Source organism: Trachypithecus francoisi, unplaced genomic scaffold (assembly GCF_009764315.1).
Source record: "Trachypithecus francoisi isolate TF-2019V2 unplaced genomic scaffold, Tfra_2.0 Lachesis_group10, whole genome shotgun sequence".
NCBI classification, from domain to species: domain Eukaryota; kingdom Metazoa; phylum Chordata; class Mammalia; order Primates; family Cercopithecidae; genus Trachypithecus; species Trachypithecus francoisi.
Window position 1 is genome coordinate 3,579,228 of NW_022681455.1, and position 17,837 is coordinate 3,597,064.

Consider the following 17,837-nt stretch of genomic DNA (forward strand, 5'->3'; position numbering starts at 1 on the left):
GGCTATGCTGTAAATGACTTTGTAACTTTACTTCATCCTCTCCATTTACATAGAGCGTAAGCGAAGTAACCAATGGAATCATCTAGGGGGTATTTAAACTTCCAAAACTTCTGTAACGGGCCTCTGAGGCCCTATGCTCTGGCCGCTCCCGCACTGTGGAATGTACTTTCATTTTCGATAAATCCCTTCATTCCTTCCTTGCTTTGTGCGTTTTGTCCACTTCTTTGTTCGAGATGCCAAGAACCTGGACACCCTCCACCAGTGACAAGCCCATTTGCTTAATAAGATTATGATTTTCTTCTCAGTATTTTTTTGTTACTTATTTTCTGAAAGTGCCAGGAAGAGGAGAGCAGGCAGGGACCACCCCAAAAGAGGCTACCTGTGGTATCATGGTGACCTCTAACCCCAGCCCCCAAAATATGAAAGTGATGACGACTCTTATGAAGTGTTGGATTTAACTGAGTATGCAAGAAGACATCAGCGGTGGAATCGAGTGTTTGGCCCCAGTTGGAGACCTATGGTGTTATAGAAAAATACTCAGTAGCTCCCCAGATCAGAATGTGTGGTGTGACAGGCTGGTATGCAGGATTTTTGCTCCCGAGAGTTGGGAAGCTTGCAGCAACTGCGGTGACTTCCAGATTGACTGGAAGAGAATTGAAAGAGACATACACAAAGCAAAAAGACATACTAAAGGCTGGGCGTGGTGGCTTATGCCTGTAATCCCAGCACTTTGGGAGGCCGAGGCGTGTGGATCACGAGGTCAGGAGATTGAGACCATCCTGTCCAGCATGGTGAAACTCTGTCTCTACTAAAAATACAAAAATTAGCCAGGCGTGGTGGTGGGCACCTGTAATCCCAGCTACTTGGGAGGCTGAGGCAGGAGAGTCACTTGAACCCGGGAGGCAGAAGTTGCAATGAGCCGAGGTCGCGCCACTGCACTCCAGCCTAGTGACAAAGCAAGACTCTATCTCAAAAAAGAAAAAAAAGACGGACTAAGAAATGAGCAAGTAAAGCAGCACCTGAAATCAACAATACAACTGAAGAAGCAACTGAATTTATCAAACAGAACTTTGTGACATCTAGTGGATTTGTGGGAGGCTTTTTGCTAAGACTTGCATTTTAAGGACATGGATGGTCTACCATAGTAGACTCAGCTATGAGAAGTGGCGGCAACACGGTGTCCTCTCTCAACAGTACGTGCTGCCAAATCTCAGACAAACAACTGGCTGGACAATACTGAACTCACAACTTAGCATTTTGCAATCTGGAGCCTGGCAAATTGGTATTTGCTATAAAACAACTTATATGGTATGTGAACAGTATAGTTCTGAGCAAAACGTGGCTTTTATCATTTTTTAAAAATTGCTTCTCTTTAGAATTGGCCTGTAAAATAACACCATTGGTTGTAGATATGGAGAGAAAAGAAACTGCTACATTTATTTGCCTGGTGAAATATTAATCCCTTTTTGTTTAAATAAGATGTTCTGGCTTGGGTGCAGTGGCTCACGCCTGTAATCCCAACACTTCGGTAGGCCAAGGAGGGAGAATCACCTGAGGTCAGGAGTTTGAGACCAGCCTGGCTAACATGGTGAAACCCTGTCTCTACTGAAAATACAAAACAATGAGCTGAGTGTGGTGGAGGGTGCCTGTAATCCCAGCTACTCAGGAGGCTCAGGCACAAGAATCGCTTGAACCCAGGAGTCAGAGGTTGCAATGAGCCAAGGTTACACCACTGCACTGCAGCCTGGGTGGCAGAGTGAGACCCTGTCTCAATAAATAAATAAATACATACACACATAAATACATAAATAAATAAGATGTTCTTCATTGTGGTTTACGGTATAATGACAATTGTTTTAAAATTTGTATTATAGCTTCAATATTAGGACTGACTTTTTTTAAAGATATGTTTGCAATAAATTGAAGAACTGCAATGCCCCTTTGTGGAAAGCTTTATAAGTGATATAATTATTAAAGATATTAAATAGACAAAAATAATTTTCTTTTTTCTTTTTTTTTTTTTTGAGACGGACTCTGGCTCTGTCGCCCAGGCTGGAGTGCAGTGGCCAGATCTCAGCCCACTGCAAGCTCCGCCTTCCGGGTTTACGCCATTCTCCTGCTTCAGCCTCCTGAGTAGCTGGGACTACAGGCGCCTGCCACCTCGCCCGGCTAGTTTTTTGTAATTTTTAGTAGAGACGGGGTTTCACCATGTTAGCCAGGATGGTCTCGATCTCCTGACCTCGTGATCCGCCCGTCTCGGCCTCCCAAAGTGCTGGGATTACAGGTTTGAGCCACTGCGCCTGGCCAAAAAATAATTTTCTAATAACGATGATGACGAAAGAAGCTGTGAAGTGAGTGTTAGAACTTCTGACTACTTCTAACTATTGGTCCTGCCCAGCCACTGATTAACTCCAATCATACAGTCTCAAACTGCTCACTTGACGTTTCTTTGCCTCCATTTGCCTTTCTATGAAATGGGAATTTAAAACAAAAATTAAAAAGCCCACGACTGTTGTGAGGACAAATAAAATGGTACATGGCAGAAAGTGTGCAGTAAACACCTTTGAGGACTTGCATTGTATCAATGTCGGTAACAGATACAGAGGAGACCAGCCGTTTCGGGTTGTAAATCCAGCTGATGCACGAGTTCATTGCGGGAGGCTACATAATAGAATGTGCCAATGGAGAACAAAGAGGAGCTCTCTGGGTCACCTGCCCATCTTCCAAGCCTGGTTTAGAATTACAAAGGTGTAGCCAAGAAGGAGCCCTGTTGTAGGTAAGAGCTTTGGAAACCAGATACTTCAATCTGATTAATAAGAGTAAATAATGAGAACAAAAGACTTCATGAAACCCAAGGCCTTTTCTTCCAAGGGGGTGTTGGGGTGTCCTGTTTATTTTTCTTCGGAGGTGGTTTTGTTTGGATTTAGATTTTTTTTTAAGTTTGCTGTATTCTCCCTGGCCCTCAAAGTGAACCGCAAGACAATGCAAAAGCCCAGAGGCATCCCTCCAGGTCTCCCTCTGTGACCTACTCATCTGGCATCTTGACAGCACAATAGGGAACTCAGTGCTGCTATAGTCGGAAAAATAAGATTAACTTCTAGAGCCAGGAGGTCAGCAGTGAGCGTGGGGTGGGAGAGGAGATGCTCGCCCCAGGGCTCCCTAACCCCACAGGTTCCATTATTTGTAACCCCCACTCCTACCCCACCTACTTTACCTCCCCAGCCCCTAAAGGGAGAGCTAAAGAGGGTTTTTTTTTTTAATCACTATCTGTGCTTGCAAAGAGTATGGAGCCTCATGTGATTGACAAGCTGTTCACAGGAGCACCATGATTTGCATGTTGAGTTCTGCCTCACCAGTTGTTCTAGACACGGTAAGATAGTTCAGAGAGCATCCCGCAAAACTGCAGCTCTTGGCCTGGCACGGTGGCTCAAGCCTGTAATCCCAGCACTTTGGGAGGCCGAGGCAGGCAGATCACGAGGTCAAGACATCAAGACCATCCTGGCCAACATGGTGAGACCCTGTCTCTACTAAAAATACAAAAATTAGCTGGGTGTGGTGATGCGCGCCTGTAGTCCCAGCTACTTGAGAGGCTGAGGCAGGTGAATCGCTTGAACCTGGGAGGCAGAGGTTGCGGTGAGCGGAGATCGCTCCACTGCACTCCAGTCTGGCGACGGAGCAAGACTCAGTCTCAAAAAAAAAAAAAAAAAAAAACACCCTGCAGCTCTTCTCTGTTTCTCTTCAAAACAAAAGGGATGGGACCTCAGAGTCCTGAATGTTTTCAGATACAGTAACTGATTGGATCCCCACAGCAGCCCAGGGGGACAGGGAGGAGATCCTTGTTTCTTAGCAGATTCAAGAAACAAGCCTCCAAGAGGCTCTGGAGAGGCCTGGGTGGAGGGCTAGTCCCACACCAAGGCCCTGCTTGGCCAGGCTCCTGCACATCCACTCACTGGTCCGGCCCGGGTTCCAGCACACTGGTGTTCACGGTTTCCAGCGGCCCTGTGCCTTCCCTGGAGACCAGCTCACAGGCCCTTGGTGCCGAATGCCTGCCACTCCTGCCCTGGGCTGCTCATTCCCATTCTTCCTTTAGACCGGTGCTTTTCAAACCCTCCAGCGCCTGTGAATTTCCTGGAAGCTTGTTACAAAGTAAGTTATGATTCAGGAGGCCTGGGTAGGGCCTGAGATTCTGATGTTTCTGAAGGACCATCAGAGCTCATGACCATCTGCCGGCCACTCTGAGCAGCAAGGCTGATCCTAGCGTAGGCCTCGCTTGGTCTGGGATGTGTCAGGAGATACTATGATACCGTCTCCTGGTGCCCTGCATTGGTTCATAATTATAATGAGAGTTTGTTATGTTTTCCTGGCTGGGGTGTAATCTCCACGAGGGTAGGGACTAGAGAACTGTCTCATTCCTATTTGTATTGCCAGTGCCTAGCACAGTGCCTGACACATGATAAATGCTCACTAAATACTTATCAAATGGATAAGTGAGTGAAAGATGAACGCCAACACTGGTCTTCCCACGGGAACAATGCTGTCCCTGATCTTGTGAAGGGACAGTAATGGGACGTTGGGGAAAATTTCACAACCCATCATCAAATCCAGATTTTACTGGAGACTCATATCCTAGGCCGAAACCATCTTAAAAGCGGTCACACTAAAATGTTCATGGTGATTATCTCTCAAGAATGGGATTACTGACTTTTCTTTTTCTTTGTGCACGTTTTGTGTTTTCCAAATTCAAGGCAATGAACAAGCACTAGTGCAGTAATTTGGAAATTCATCTAAGCAAATCCTTCTCTGAATTATCTCCATGGTCACTTCTCTTTCGTCACTGCAGATAAACTATCCGTGTGGCCACGGCCCATCACTTGTACTCACTCTGCCTCTGTTTCCTCAGCTACAAAGAAAGGGGGACTGCAGATGACCACCGAGACGGTCAGCAATGTGAATTCTCTATGAATGTTTTTATCTGCGTATTCCTTCTCAACCTAGCGACTCCAAAGCAATCCCAGCCTCATTCTTGACTATCTCATTTCTGCAAGTTCTTGCCAATATGAATTAGGTTTCATGCTGCCGGCTTTCTAAGGATGGAATTTGTGACTCAAGGCCTAAGCTGCCACTGAGCTATTTGCTAAATTTAAGTTGCCATTTTTGAACACCCAGACTCCTAAGAATCAATGTGAAAACCCAAGCTGGTCAGCGTTAGTCACAGCACCAAATAAGCCTCTGGGTCGGGGGGTGGAGGGCGGGTCGCTGGGGTTGTATGCCTTCACATACTGGCATTCCAGTAAACATTCTTCAAATAAACATATAAGCTGTGGGGTTATTCAGCAAACAGCCTATGGACAGCCACAGCGTTTGTACCTCCTCCGCAACCCACTGTATTTTCCCTAATGGTATGAATGCACAAATACATAAAGTGATTTAACATTATTTTAGGAGTTGAAGTTAAACAGTTTTTTTTACATTTGTTAGCACATTGAGACATTCACTCAGCCTACTTTCTGTAGGCTATCATGGGCAGAGTTAGTGAGCTTGTTTGTGGAAACTATGTAGGAAAAATAAGGAAAGTTTGGAGTTCAAATCTGAAATATTTTGAGATCAACATTGACTTGAGGCATAGTGACATAATGCTTGCCCGTAATATTTATACTGGAGCTATCTCTTACATTACGACAAACATGGGATTCCTTTGTGTGGTTAGATTAAATAAGAGATCATTATTACACTTTGATTCAGCATTGTCTTGTATTCTGAATAGAAATACAATTTCTGTGCCTGAACTTTGTTCTGACATCTTTTGAGCAGACATCAGTCTTCATATTCACCAGTAATATAAACCCCAAACAAGTAATATAACTTTAAAAATTTTACCACATGGATAGATAGAGACATAGCTATAAATATGTAGATACAGATGTGTCTTATTTAATTCCACAAAATATTTAAGATGACTTGCAAAGGTATAGATACAATAAAATATGCATAAATTAGAATTTAAAGCCTGGGAAAATGTAGAAGACAAAAAGGAGCAGAGGAAAATTGGTCCACGGATAAGCACGACATTGAAGTGCTTACTAAATGTGGGTGGCGAATGGCTTCCCTCCAACACTTCCTGACTCAGAGTTAAACTCCAAAACCTTGGCTTGACCTGCAAAGCTTCTACATGGCCTCCGCCTCACGCTGTCCCCCCATCTTCCATCTCATCCCTCACACTCCTACATTCTCTAGTCCACTCCTCCTAGATATGCCAATTCGAGACCAGCCTGACCAATATGGTGAAACCCCGTCTCTACTAAAAATACAAGCATTAGCTGGGCAGGGTGCCAGGCGCCTACAGTCCCAGCTACTCAGGAGGCTGAGACAGGAGAATCGCTTGAAACTGGAGGGGGCAGAGGTTGCAGTGAGCCAAGATCATGCCACTGCACTCCAGCATGGGTGACAGAGCCAGCCTAAAACTTTGCCCTGCGTCCTCCCAAATGACTCCCTCCCTGATCTCTGCTGGAATTCACCACCTCCTCAGAGAGGTCCTTCTTGGCCATCCACCTGAAGGAGCTCACTGCCACCCCCTGCCCATCATTCTCTTTCCCAATGTGTTTTGTGTTTCTTTAGAGTGCACGCCATGATCCATGTGTTATGACCTGTCTCATCACTAGCATGTAAATCCTGTGAGAGGAGGGCCTTTTTCTGTTGTGTAGACTGCTGTGTCTTGAGAGCAGCAAATGGTGAAGTTTGTGTTCTCTGGCCAGGGGAAGTGCAGGTATCTTGTTGGTTGAGGGCGTATCCACGTGGTGTTTTTTTTTTCTTTTTTTGAAACGGAGTCTGGCTCTGTTGCCCAGGCTGGAGTGCAGTGGTGTGATCTTGGCTCACTGCAACCTCCGCCTCCCGGGTTCAAGGAGTTCTCCTGTCTCAGTCTCGCAAGTAGCTGGGACTATAGATGTCCACCACCATGCCCAGCTAATTTTTGTATTGTTCAGGCTGGTCTCGAACTCCTGACCTCAGGAGATCTGCCTGCCTCAGCCTCCCAAAGTGCTGGGATTACAGGTGTGAGCCACTGCATCTGGCCTCCACATGCTTTTAAAAGTAGCAACTAAGCACTCGGATTGTAGGATGGACATCCTTTCACGTAAAAATTCTTGTCTGAGTCTGATAATCCTCACAACAACATCTGAGGAAAATCTTACATCTATTTGGTGATGGGATGAGGAGAATCTGCAACTGAAATTTCCAGTAGACTGGGAGCTGTTCTAATGCATGAACAGCAGAACATCAAGACTCCAACATCACCTGCTGTAAAGTTGCTCCACGGTGATCTGGGCTGGGAAAATTTCCAGGTAACATTTGCTAATTGTCGGCTAAATGCCTATACATATAGACAGTTCACCAACATAGATTTCTAGTGATCCTGCCGGGTAAACTTTGTTCTCAAATTAAAATGCCTCCAACTAACTGGTTTAGAAGTGCATTTACCAACATGATGCTTTCAGTATTAGAATAGCCTCTCAAGTCCTGCTTTCTGATAACAGAGTGAAGCAAAGTATCAGGGAAGTCACTCCTAGCGCATAAAAATGAAGCTATGTAATAAACAGAATAATTCTTAGACCACTGGGAAAACTTAAATATAAACAGGATACAAATGATATTTCAGAAGTTTTGTTTAGTTTCTTAAGTGCAATAATGGTATTTTGTAATGGAAATATTCTTGTTTTTAGGCTTTGTATGCTGAAGTTCTCGGTAATGAAGTGTTGTGATGTTAAAAACTGTCTTTCAACTGGCGTCGCAATAAATAAGTAAATAAGTAGGTAAATCTAGGAAGCATATATAGCAAAACATGAATAATTATTGTATCTAAGAAAAGGATTTAGGACTTTGTTATACTATTCTGTCAACTTTTCTGAATATTTGAAAAATTTCCTGAGAAAAAGTTGGAGAGGGAGAATAATATTTATATTTCTACTCCTTTTAATAAACAGATAATCTAAACATGGTTTCAAGAACCTATTGTCTGCCTTGAGAAAACTTTTATTTCTTTATTTTATTTTATTTATTTTTTTTTTTTTTTGAGACAGAGTCTCGCTCTGTCACCCAGGCTAGAGTGCAGTGGTGCAATCTCGGCTCACTGCAAACTCTGCCTCCTGGGTTCACGCCATTCTCCTGCCTCAGCCTCCCGAGTAGCTGGGACTACAGGCGCCCGCCACCATGCCTGGCTAATTTTTTGTATTTTTAGTAGAGATGGGGTTTCACCATGTTAGCCAGGACGGTCTCCATCTCCTGACCTCGTGATCTGCCTGTCTCAGCCTTCCAAAGTGCTGGGATTACAGGCGTGAGCCACCACACCCAGCGGAGAAACCATTTATTTCTACAGACATTCCCACAATGATATTAAGGCTCAGATACTATTTAAGCATTAGTGGCTATGATTTTTTTTTATCAAGCACATTAAAATTAGCCCCAAACTAGTTATTATTCACGGAGTCAAAGGTCAAGAAAAAGAATCAAAATTAATCAACACTGTGTCTTGTATGTAATACAAGTTCATAGAGCCATGAACTTGTAATATAACCTCATGGAAGTATCCACAGGGTGATGATAAGTGTGGCAGCAACTGTTTCTAAAGCCTCCTTACACCTGAGATGCCCTGACTTGTTGTACGCCCCTCACCAAAACACGCAACAGCCACTCAGCAAATTAAGTCCAGAATATTGCATTTGACACCCAAATGCCCCAAGATAGATAGATATTCAACTCAACTTTAATAGAATCACTTAACATTCTAGCTGAGAAGGACTTTAGTGATCATTTAACTATAGTGAATGTTGGTTGTAAAATCATTAATGCCCTGCAGGGCAGGGATGTTGTCTTGACTGTATTTGCATGAGTAGTATCACATAACAGAGACTTTCTAGACTGGTACCCAGTTGTGATTTTATTTCATGGAGTGAGTGAAAAAGGGATTGAGGTCCTTCAGTCTCATTCAAGGAGCTGTGGAGGGAGTTTTGGGTTGATGTCTACCTCATTTGGTATCCGCTCGTATCTGTGTCCAGCATCTTGTTCATTTTGTTGCAGCCTCAATCTGATCACATATTCAGCCACTTAGGACTAGGCGAGCAAGAGCTCTTGGTTCAGAAAACTAAGGCTGAATTCCATTGTCCCTTACCTGATGGAGCAGACAGGTTCCTGGAAAGATACGGTTTGACTAAGTTTCTATACATTTATTTGAATGGACATGAATTTGTAGCAGGTGATATATTTCACCACTTAGCCTCACCCACATAAAGGGGCTTGGATTTGTCCCCAACAGCATTTCTGAATAGCAAGGATCAATGCTGTTTTGGCGGGAATTGTATGGTTTGAGCCATTCAAGGCAAGTAACTTGAAGCCGTTGTGAGGCGGCTCATCCAGGTGTTTGGGCAGAGATGAGCATACCATCTCTAGGCTGTGGGCAGGTGGGTGCTCTTGGAGGTCCTGGCCCAACGAGGACAGGACAAGCAGCTTCTCACTGCCTGCAGTACATGATCCACAGACATGGTTTGGCTTCCACGAGGTGGTGGTTGGTGTATGCTGGCTGCCAGTCGGCCTTCTCCATTCCCAAGTCCCTCCCCACCCATGTCCAAGGCCACCCCTGCCACCATGTTCCCTTCCACACCCTCCCGGGGACTTCAGGCTCTTCATTTCCTCTCTTTCCAGGGCAAATTTCTTGTTTCCTCCCTCCTGTGGCCTTTCTGGTAGAATCTCAAGAGCATTATTGGGGGATGGGAAACCCTGGCTTGTTTCTCTTTGTATCACTGACATAATTTTAATTCTTCTTGAAGATGAGTCTGAGGAAGTGGGGGAAAATTTACATCGAGATGATGTTTGAAGATATCTTACTACCAGCCAAGAGAACATTAGAGTCCCATGTCACCCTCCTTTATAAAACAAATAATCACGTCCTGATTCCCTTTTGGCTTTTGTGTGTATTTATATTTTCACCCAGGTTTGCTTAGTGCAGGTAAGGGCATCTCAATGAAAGCCTCTATTTTGCCCTTCTCTCCTTCTCTCTAGTTGGCCAGAATATTTGCTTCCAAGTGCAGCCCAAATTACTTAACTTAGTTGTCTGCACCTCCCAAGTATTTCAGCTAATTATGGAATTGCTACTACTCATTGTCTTGTGACTGTGTATACCTCAGCCATGGGGCTTAAATTCTGCCCAAGCAAAAAGGGTTTGGTGAACTGAAACCAGAAAAAAGCTCAAGGCAATGGAACAAATGCCAACGTCTTGGTTCAAGGAGGGACTTTTACAGAATTACGTGCATTCATACCCGTTGTTATGATGAATTGTCCTGACACTCATCCAGACAGAAAAATAATGGAAGTTCTTTTCCCAGGGGTTCTCTAACTCAAACACTCAAAACGACCTGACCTCAGTTAGCCCAGAGCAGAAGTCACAAGGCCAAGATTCAAAAAATAAGTAAATACATTTATAAGGAGATATAAACTGCTTTCCAATTTGGGTCAATGATTGATGAAGAACTAAGAATAACTGGAACATTTGCTTTTTCTTATTTTTAAAATAATTAAAGTTACTTATAATGTTTATATAGACCTCTGAGCAAGGAGTGTGTGTGTGTGTGTGTGTGGTGTGTGTGTGTGTAAGTTTATGCTTGAAGATCTTTGTTGCTACTCCTACCCCCGTCCTCCTGTGTATATTCTAGAAACCAGTGCTAGTTCTGATGACCAACTTTGGGCTAAGCCACAGCTATATTTTAGAAGCTATGCAATTGCAGACTACTCTGCAGATTTTGCTTTTTGTTAATAACCTATTTTAAAGTTCAGCAGACTGGCATCTCTTTTGATGCTGATTATACTCCTTCTAAAACTCCACTCCAAGTTCAGCATCAGCAAATCCCAGTCTGACGGTAAGCAAGACTGTTTTCTCAGTTTGCCAGTGCGCTGCATTTCAGAGACAGGCTCAACCCCAAAGCCACTGCTTGGCAGAGCCCATGCCACGCCCTTCGGACACAGTGACAGATGGTTTTGCTTACAGACAATCCCTCTGAGATAGCTCGTCTACCCAGGCGGCTGTGTGGGCATGCTTCGGTCATGTAGCCAGCGCTCACATGCTCTCCACGTAGTTCACATCCATAACCACACCCGCATGAAGTTTAAGCACTGTCTGGTCTTCAGAGGCCTTTATGTAACTTTGTATTCAATGAAAACAGCTCTTGGTGATTAATTTTGCTGCTTTTGGCCCCTTTCAGGGAAACAGGTTTGACACATAGTCTGTATTTTTCAAAGTGGGAGAAAATGGAATTGAAAAGTGTTTTCTAATGAATTAATTCCAGTGATGTTGAGTCCAACATTAGAAGAAATGTAATTCCTCTCAGAATGCAACTGCACGCATACTGCTGAATGATGTATAATAACTATTTTATTCCAAAAAGGATTTGAAGTGGCTTCCAAAAAACGAATGACATTAATAGCTAAGGATATTGGGGAGAAACTGGGCATAGTCAATGGATTTCACCTGCCTGTGGCTGTGGTGGTTCATTTTCCTTCATGAGAAGTAAGAAATGAGGAAGGATGACTGCCCAGGGGAAAATGACACCGAATCTGGGAATACCCCTCCTTCAAACCAGAGACTAACAGGAAAACAGGCCGGCACACATTATTCAGACCATTCTCAAATGTTTAATAACTGTTTCATATAAATATCAAGTTAAACACATTTTAATAAGGTGGGTGAACATATTTGCCCATGTCCCAAATTATCCCAAATCAGACTCTCCACTGTACAAGAAGCGGACGGTGTCTTCCACCGCCGCCTGCTTCACAAGGTTTATTCCTTAATAGCCAGACTTGTCCACTGTTCTCAGCTCTGAGCTGTGAGGCAGTCAGTGTTTTCAAACAAAAGGCATTTCCAGGAACTCTTCTGGCTGAGGAAGGACGAACACACAGTTCTCTTAGTTGGGGAGCGTGGGAAGGAGGGAAGCAAAGGTGTGGGGACTTTGGTATTCTCTCTTCTTAACCAGTACTTGGTGGGTATTCTCCTAGCCGTTCAGTGGAACAACAAAATGGCAGGAAAACAACACTTTAAAAAAGTTTCTGCTTGGGTGCGGTGGCTCATGCCTGTAATCCCAGCACTTTGGGAGAACGAGGTGGGTGGATCATGAGGTCAGGAGTTCGAGACCAGCCTAGCTAACATGGTGAGACACCCCCTCACCCACCCCACTAAAAATACAAAAGTTAACCAGACGTGGTGGTGCACGCCTGTAATCCTAGCTACTCAGGAGGCTGGGGCAGGACAATTGCTTGAACCAGGGAGGCAGAGGTTGTGGTGAGCCGAGATCGCACCACTACACTCCAGCCTGGGCAACAGAGCGAGACTCCGTCTCAAAAAAAAAAAAGTTTCTATGAAAACATGTTATGAATGAGCACACTTCCTAAGGAAATGAAACTTCTAAATACGTCGGTAATTTTATTGGTGATCCGGAAGTTGTCTTTTTTTTTTCGGTTTGCTAATTATAAATCCAGATGCAAAACCTATGACTATTTACCCAATTAAGCAGTTTTTTTACATTTTTTTTTATTTTTTTAAATATATTGATCCAACCATAATAAAAACATACTCTGTAACTGTAACAAAAATATATTATCTCCCTGCAAACGTTCCTCTTTGTCCACATTTTTCCATCCGTTCACCACTCATTCCTTCAACATATTTTTATTACCAGGTAGCAAACAGAGTAAGAACGCCATCAATATGAACAGAGAATTCTTCTGTACTCTGACTGTTTCTTACATAAAGATAAACAAAGGCCAGGCGCTGTGGCTCACGCCTATAATCCCAGCACTTTGGGAAGCCGAGGTAGCCGGATCGCCTGAGGTCAGGAGCTCCAGATCAGCCTGGCCAACATGGTGAAACCCTGTCTCTACTAAAAATACAAAAATTAGTCGGGTGTGGTGACAGGCACCTGTAATCCCAGTTACTCGGGAGGCTGAGGCAGGAGAATTGCTTGAACCTGGGAGGTGGAGGTTGCAGTGAGCCGAGATCGTACCACTGCACTCCAGCCTGGGCAACAGAGCGAGATTCCATCTATTAAGAAATAAATAGGCCGGGCGCGGTGGCTCAAGCCTGTAATCCCAGCACTTTGGGAGGCCGAGACGGGCGGATCACGAGGTCAGGAGATCGAGACCATCCTGGCTAACACGGTGAAACCCCGTCTCTACTAAAAATACAAAAAAAACTAGCCGGGCGACATGGCGGGCGCCTGTAGTCCCAGCTGCTCGGGAGGCTGAGGCAGGAGAATGGCGTAAACCGGGAGGCGGAGCTTGCAGTGAGCTGAGACCCGGCCACTGCACTCCAGCCTGGGCGGCAGAGCGAGACTCCGTCTCAAAAAAAATAAATAAATAAATAAATAAATAAATAAATAAGTACTCTGTGCCTTGGGTAGTAACTAAGTGGTCAGGGTTTCTATTATCTTTTTGAAATTTAGATTTGTTAGCCTAAGAGATCATGAATCATCAGGCTCTTGGGGACTGCGGGAAAGGAAAGATGATATTCTAGAAACTGATCATCTGGTCATCGCTGAGAAGTTCACACACCAATTTTTAATTCCACCACAGTTTTGTTTTCAAAGTACAAGAAATTTGTATAGGTTGGTGCAAAAGAAATTGTTGTTTTTGCCATTATTTTAGTAGCAAAAACCACAATTACTTTTGCACCAACCTAATAGCATATGATAAGCAACCACCACTACATCCCTGCCTGGAATCAATATGAGCTCTGCACAGTGTCTCCTGACACTCGGTGTGTACCCATGGTTTCTATCCCTTCTAGAGAATGCTACCTGGAGAATAAGGTTTGGGGTCACACCCAGACATCACACCATTTGTTACTTTCCCCATTTTCTCACTCTTTTTTTTTTTTTTTTTGAGACAGTCTTGCTCTGTCGCTCAGGCTGGAGTGCAGTGGCACCATCTCAGTTCACTGCAACATCCACCTTCCAGGTTCAAGGAATTCTCATGCCTCAGCATCCAAAGTAGCTGGGATTACAGGCAGGTGCCACCACGCCTGGCTACTTTTTGTATTTTTAGTAGAGACAGGGTTTCACCATGTTGGCCAGGCTGGTCTCAAACTCCCGACCTCCAGTGATCCATCCGTCTCGGCCTCCCAAAGTGCTGGGATTACAACCGTGAGCTACCGCGCCCAGCCTCACCCATTTAAAGGGTACTTTCTTCATGGCATTGAGCTCACTTACAGATTGAGTTCATAATATTAAAAAGCATTTTGTAGAGATGAGATCTCCCTGTGTTGCCCAGACTGGAGTGCAATGGCTATTTCCAGACACATTGATACTGCACTGTGGCCTCAAACAATCCTCCCTCCTCAGCCTCCTGAGTAACTGGAACTACAAACTTGCACCACCAAACCCAGGTGAGTTCACAGTTTGAAAGGCACTGGTTTTAGACCTTTCTAGTAAATTTTAAATGGCACATTGGATTTATCATAGCAGATGACTCATGTTCTTCTTCTAAAATTCACTTACACATTTCTCGTGCTGGATTTTAGTCAGACTATAGACTAGAGAGAAAAATCATCAAGGACAGAACCCACGGATATGTAACTTTATGAACAGGAATGTCCCAAACTCCCAATCTCATTCTTCTGATACAAAGAATTATCACCATGTGGCATACTTCTGCTGTAGGAATTGCTGCTGGAATATGCTAATCATTTTAAGCAGTGAAGAGCATTGTGTCTGAAAGGCAAGTAGAGATACGCAAACACAATCAAGTCTAACAATAGATTGAGAGGAACCATGCCTACCCACAACGGATAAAGATGAAAACCACCATTTCATTCTTTCTCCTCCTTTTGACTTTATTGCTGCAGCTCAGTTTGCATCTTGAGCACCCTGGTTGCCCAGCAGCCAGGCGGGGTTCATTTGCATGTGTCTTCCCAGGTCTTCCCCTTCAACCTCTGCAAAGTCAGCCAGGCGGAGAGGGAGCAGAGGCGTCCTTGGAGGGGAGCGATTCGGAAACAGCTGCATCTTTTCTTTAAGGAAAAGGGAGGTCTCAAGATTACTTTCTTTCTATTTTTCATCACTTCTCTAATAGATGCACACTGTATTTGCATAACATTTATTTGCACTGGGAGTCCATCCCTGGCTTCCTGAAAGATACAGGAGGGCATTTGAATATGTATTTTATTCCCTGTGATGTCTGAGAGTTGAGCCTCTAATCTCATTACCAGTTTGTATGCTTCCAGTGAGTTATTCTCTGGTCTTTAGAATTGTACCTCCAATTTGTAAGCCTAGCTAACAATTACATTTTCATCGTGGAAAGATGTTAAATAAAAGATTGCTTTCAGTGAGAATTAAATCAAAGATCTCAGCATGTGCAGCTCCCAACCCCCAACCTCACTTCTCTGCTCACTTAATAGAGGTTGGCAACATAAAACTCCCTTTCTCTAGAATATCATCTTCACACAGAAAATCCTGCAGAAACTGTGTTAAAAACACAGCATTGTCTAGCCTTATTCACTAAATGCTCCAACTTGACCACCTCAAAAAAAATAATAATTTCCAGGCTTAGAGAGAGTGTTTAACGATTGAAGGACCAGCCAAATGAAATGACATGGGATCCCAGACTGGTGGGACTTATAAAGAAATTGTCCATCCCTAAAAGAGCGGGAAAACATACAGGTAGGCAGTTTCACAAAATATAATAATTTCACTAAGACAGGTCAAAGACAGTCCAAATCACGCTTCAGAACCATTCTCAGCCTCTCTTTGGGTTCTCAGTTTATGTTTAGCTGCTCTGGGTTTAAATGCTTTGCCTAGATGATTTTATTTAATCCTTACGGCACTCTGAGGACATTGATTTTTTTTTTTAATCCCCATTATACAGACAAGGAAACTGAGGTCAGTAACTTTCCAAGGTTACATAATAGGAGACACATCTGAGAGAAGGAATTGGGTCTACTGCATTGCATCTTTAAGCCTCGCCTGATCCTTCATTCATCCCTTGTGGTTCTTCCTGCCTTTACCCCAGCTTTCTAGGATCTTCCATGGCAGGACTACATTCAGATCTGGCCTCCTTCTACCTAGTCATTTCCTTCCCCTGCCAGCAAACGTGCTATTCTGGCTTCTTTCTGCCCCTGGGACCTGCTTTCTAACAAGACGGGTGTTTCCCACACCAGGTTCATCATCAGAATCATCTGGGGTGCTTATTAAAAATAGAGGGGCCTGGCCAGGGGCAATGGCTCATGCCTGTAATCCCAGCACTTTGGGAGGCCAAGGCGGGTGGATTACTTGAGGTCAGGAGTTCAAGACCAGCCTAGCCAACAGGGTGAAACCCCGTCTCTACTAAAAATACAAAAATTAGCTGAGCATGGTGGCACATGCCTGTAATCCCAGCTACTGGGGAGGCTGAGGCAGGAGAATTGCTTGAACCCGGGAGGTGGAGGTTGCAGTGAGCCGAGATCACACCATTACACTCCAGCCTAGGTGAAGAAGCAAGACTCTGTCTCAAAAAAAAAAAAAAAACAAAGAAACAAACAAGCAAACAAGCAAAAATAGAGGGGCCTGGCATTTCTCTTGGATACTCTGTTTTGTGGGTTTGGGTGGAAACTCAAAGTCTCTGTTTGACAAGTTACTGTGTGATTCCAATAATCGAGTTAAAGAAAAGATGCTATTTCCCGTAAGTGTTTGGTCTATGAACCTCTCTCACGCAATGTATAACATGAAAAGTCTCCTTTGAAATAAAAAAGCATTATTTTTACATGCCATTGAGCACACCTTATCTTAATGTTAGTAGCTTATTTTAGATCAGTGTGTTAAAGGATGTCTCACAGAGGGTTTCGAATGTAATATTGATGATGATCGTAATTTGTTTGATGCATTCTCACTTTTCTCATTTAATGGGTGGTCTGTGCTATTTAACCTACTTGAATTTTTATATGAGTGTGAGTCTGAATAACAAACAGAGGAGGATTCTCTGAAGACAATGAGTGTATTTAGGAATGGGCATCACAGTGCTGAATATGTGTGCCATGATAAGCTATGGGCATATTCAGGGAGGCACGGGAAGACAAGTGTTTTTAAAGGTAAAATGAGGAGGGTTACACAAGGTGTGTTGAAACAATTATCCTTGACTACATGGATCAATAACAAGGGTGGCATCAGTCCAAGGCAGTTGCTGAGCAGATTTCCTTGCAGAATTATTTTTTGTGTAAGGTTGCAGTGGCCTGGTTTGGGCAGAGTTTTTGTGATAATTTTTGTTACCAGACAATTGTGTATGAAAACCCTTCCTTCATGGCTTTACCCAGCTCCATTTTGTCAGGGTTTGACACAAGTGACTCCATCTTGATTCTGACAAATTTCACATTCTTTTTTCTTTCTTTCTTTTTTGAGACAGAGTCTCGCTCTGTTGACCAGGCTGAAGTGCAGTGGCACGATTTCAGCTCACTGCAACCTCTGCCACTTGGGTTCAAGAAATTCTCCTGCCTCAGCCTCCCAAGTAGCTGGGATTACAGGCATGCGCCACCACGCCCGGCTAATTTTGTATTTTTAGCAGAGACAGAGTTTCACCATGTTGGCCAGGCTGGTCTTGAACTCCTGACCTCAGGTGATCCACCCGCCTCGGCCTCCCAAAGTGCTGGGATTACAGGTATGAGCCACCATGCCTGGCCTCTTTTTTTTTCTTTTTTTGTTTTTTAGAGACAGGGTCTGGCTCTGTCACCCAGGCTGGAGTGTAGTGCTGTGAGCATAGCTCACTGCAGCCTCAAACTCCTGGGCTCAAGGGATCCTCCTGCCTCAGCCTCTTGAGTAGCTACAACCCCATATGGCTGA

At 44.0% G+C, this 17,837-nt stretch overlaps 1 long non-coding RNA gene across 3 annotated transcripts in view; it reads right to left on the reverse strand.

Annotated features, from left to right (window-relative positions):
- Positions 1–11,663: 11,663 nt before the first annotated feature.
- Positions 11,664–17,837, reverse strand: part of LOC117086638 — a 46,566-nt gene continuing 40,392 nt past the window's right edge. The window contains exons 4-6 of one of the 3 annotated variants that reach the window (XR_004438495.1): positions 14,839–15,040; positions 14,611–14,744; positions 11,664–11,918 (exon numbers count right to left, since the gene is read on the reverse strand). This is a non-coding gene — a long non-coding RNA (uncharacterized LOC117086638). The remainder of the gene's footprint in view (positions 11,919–14,610; positions 14,745–14,838; positions 15,041–17,837) is intronic. The other 2 variants (XR_004438496.1, XR_004438500.1) reach the window with 2 other exon arrangements.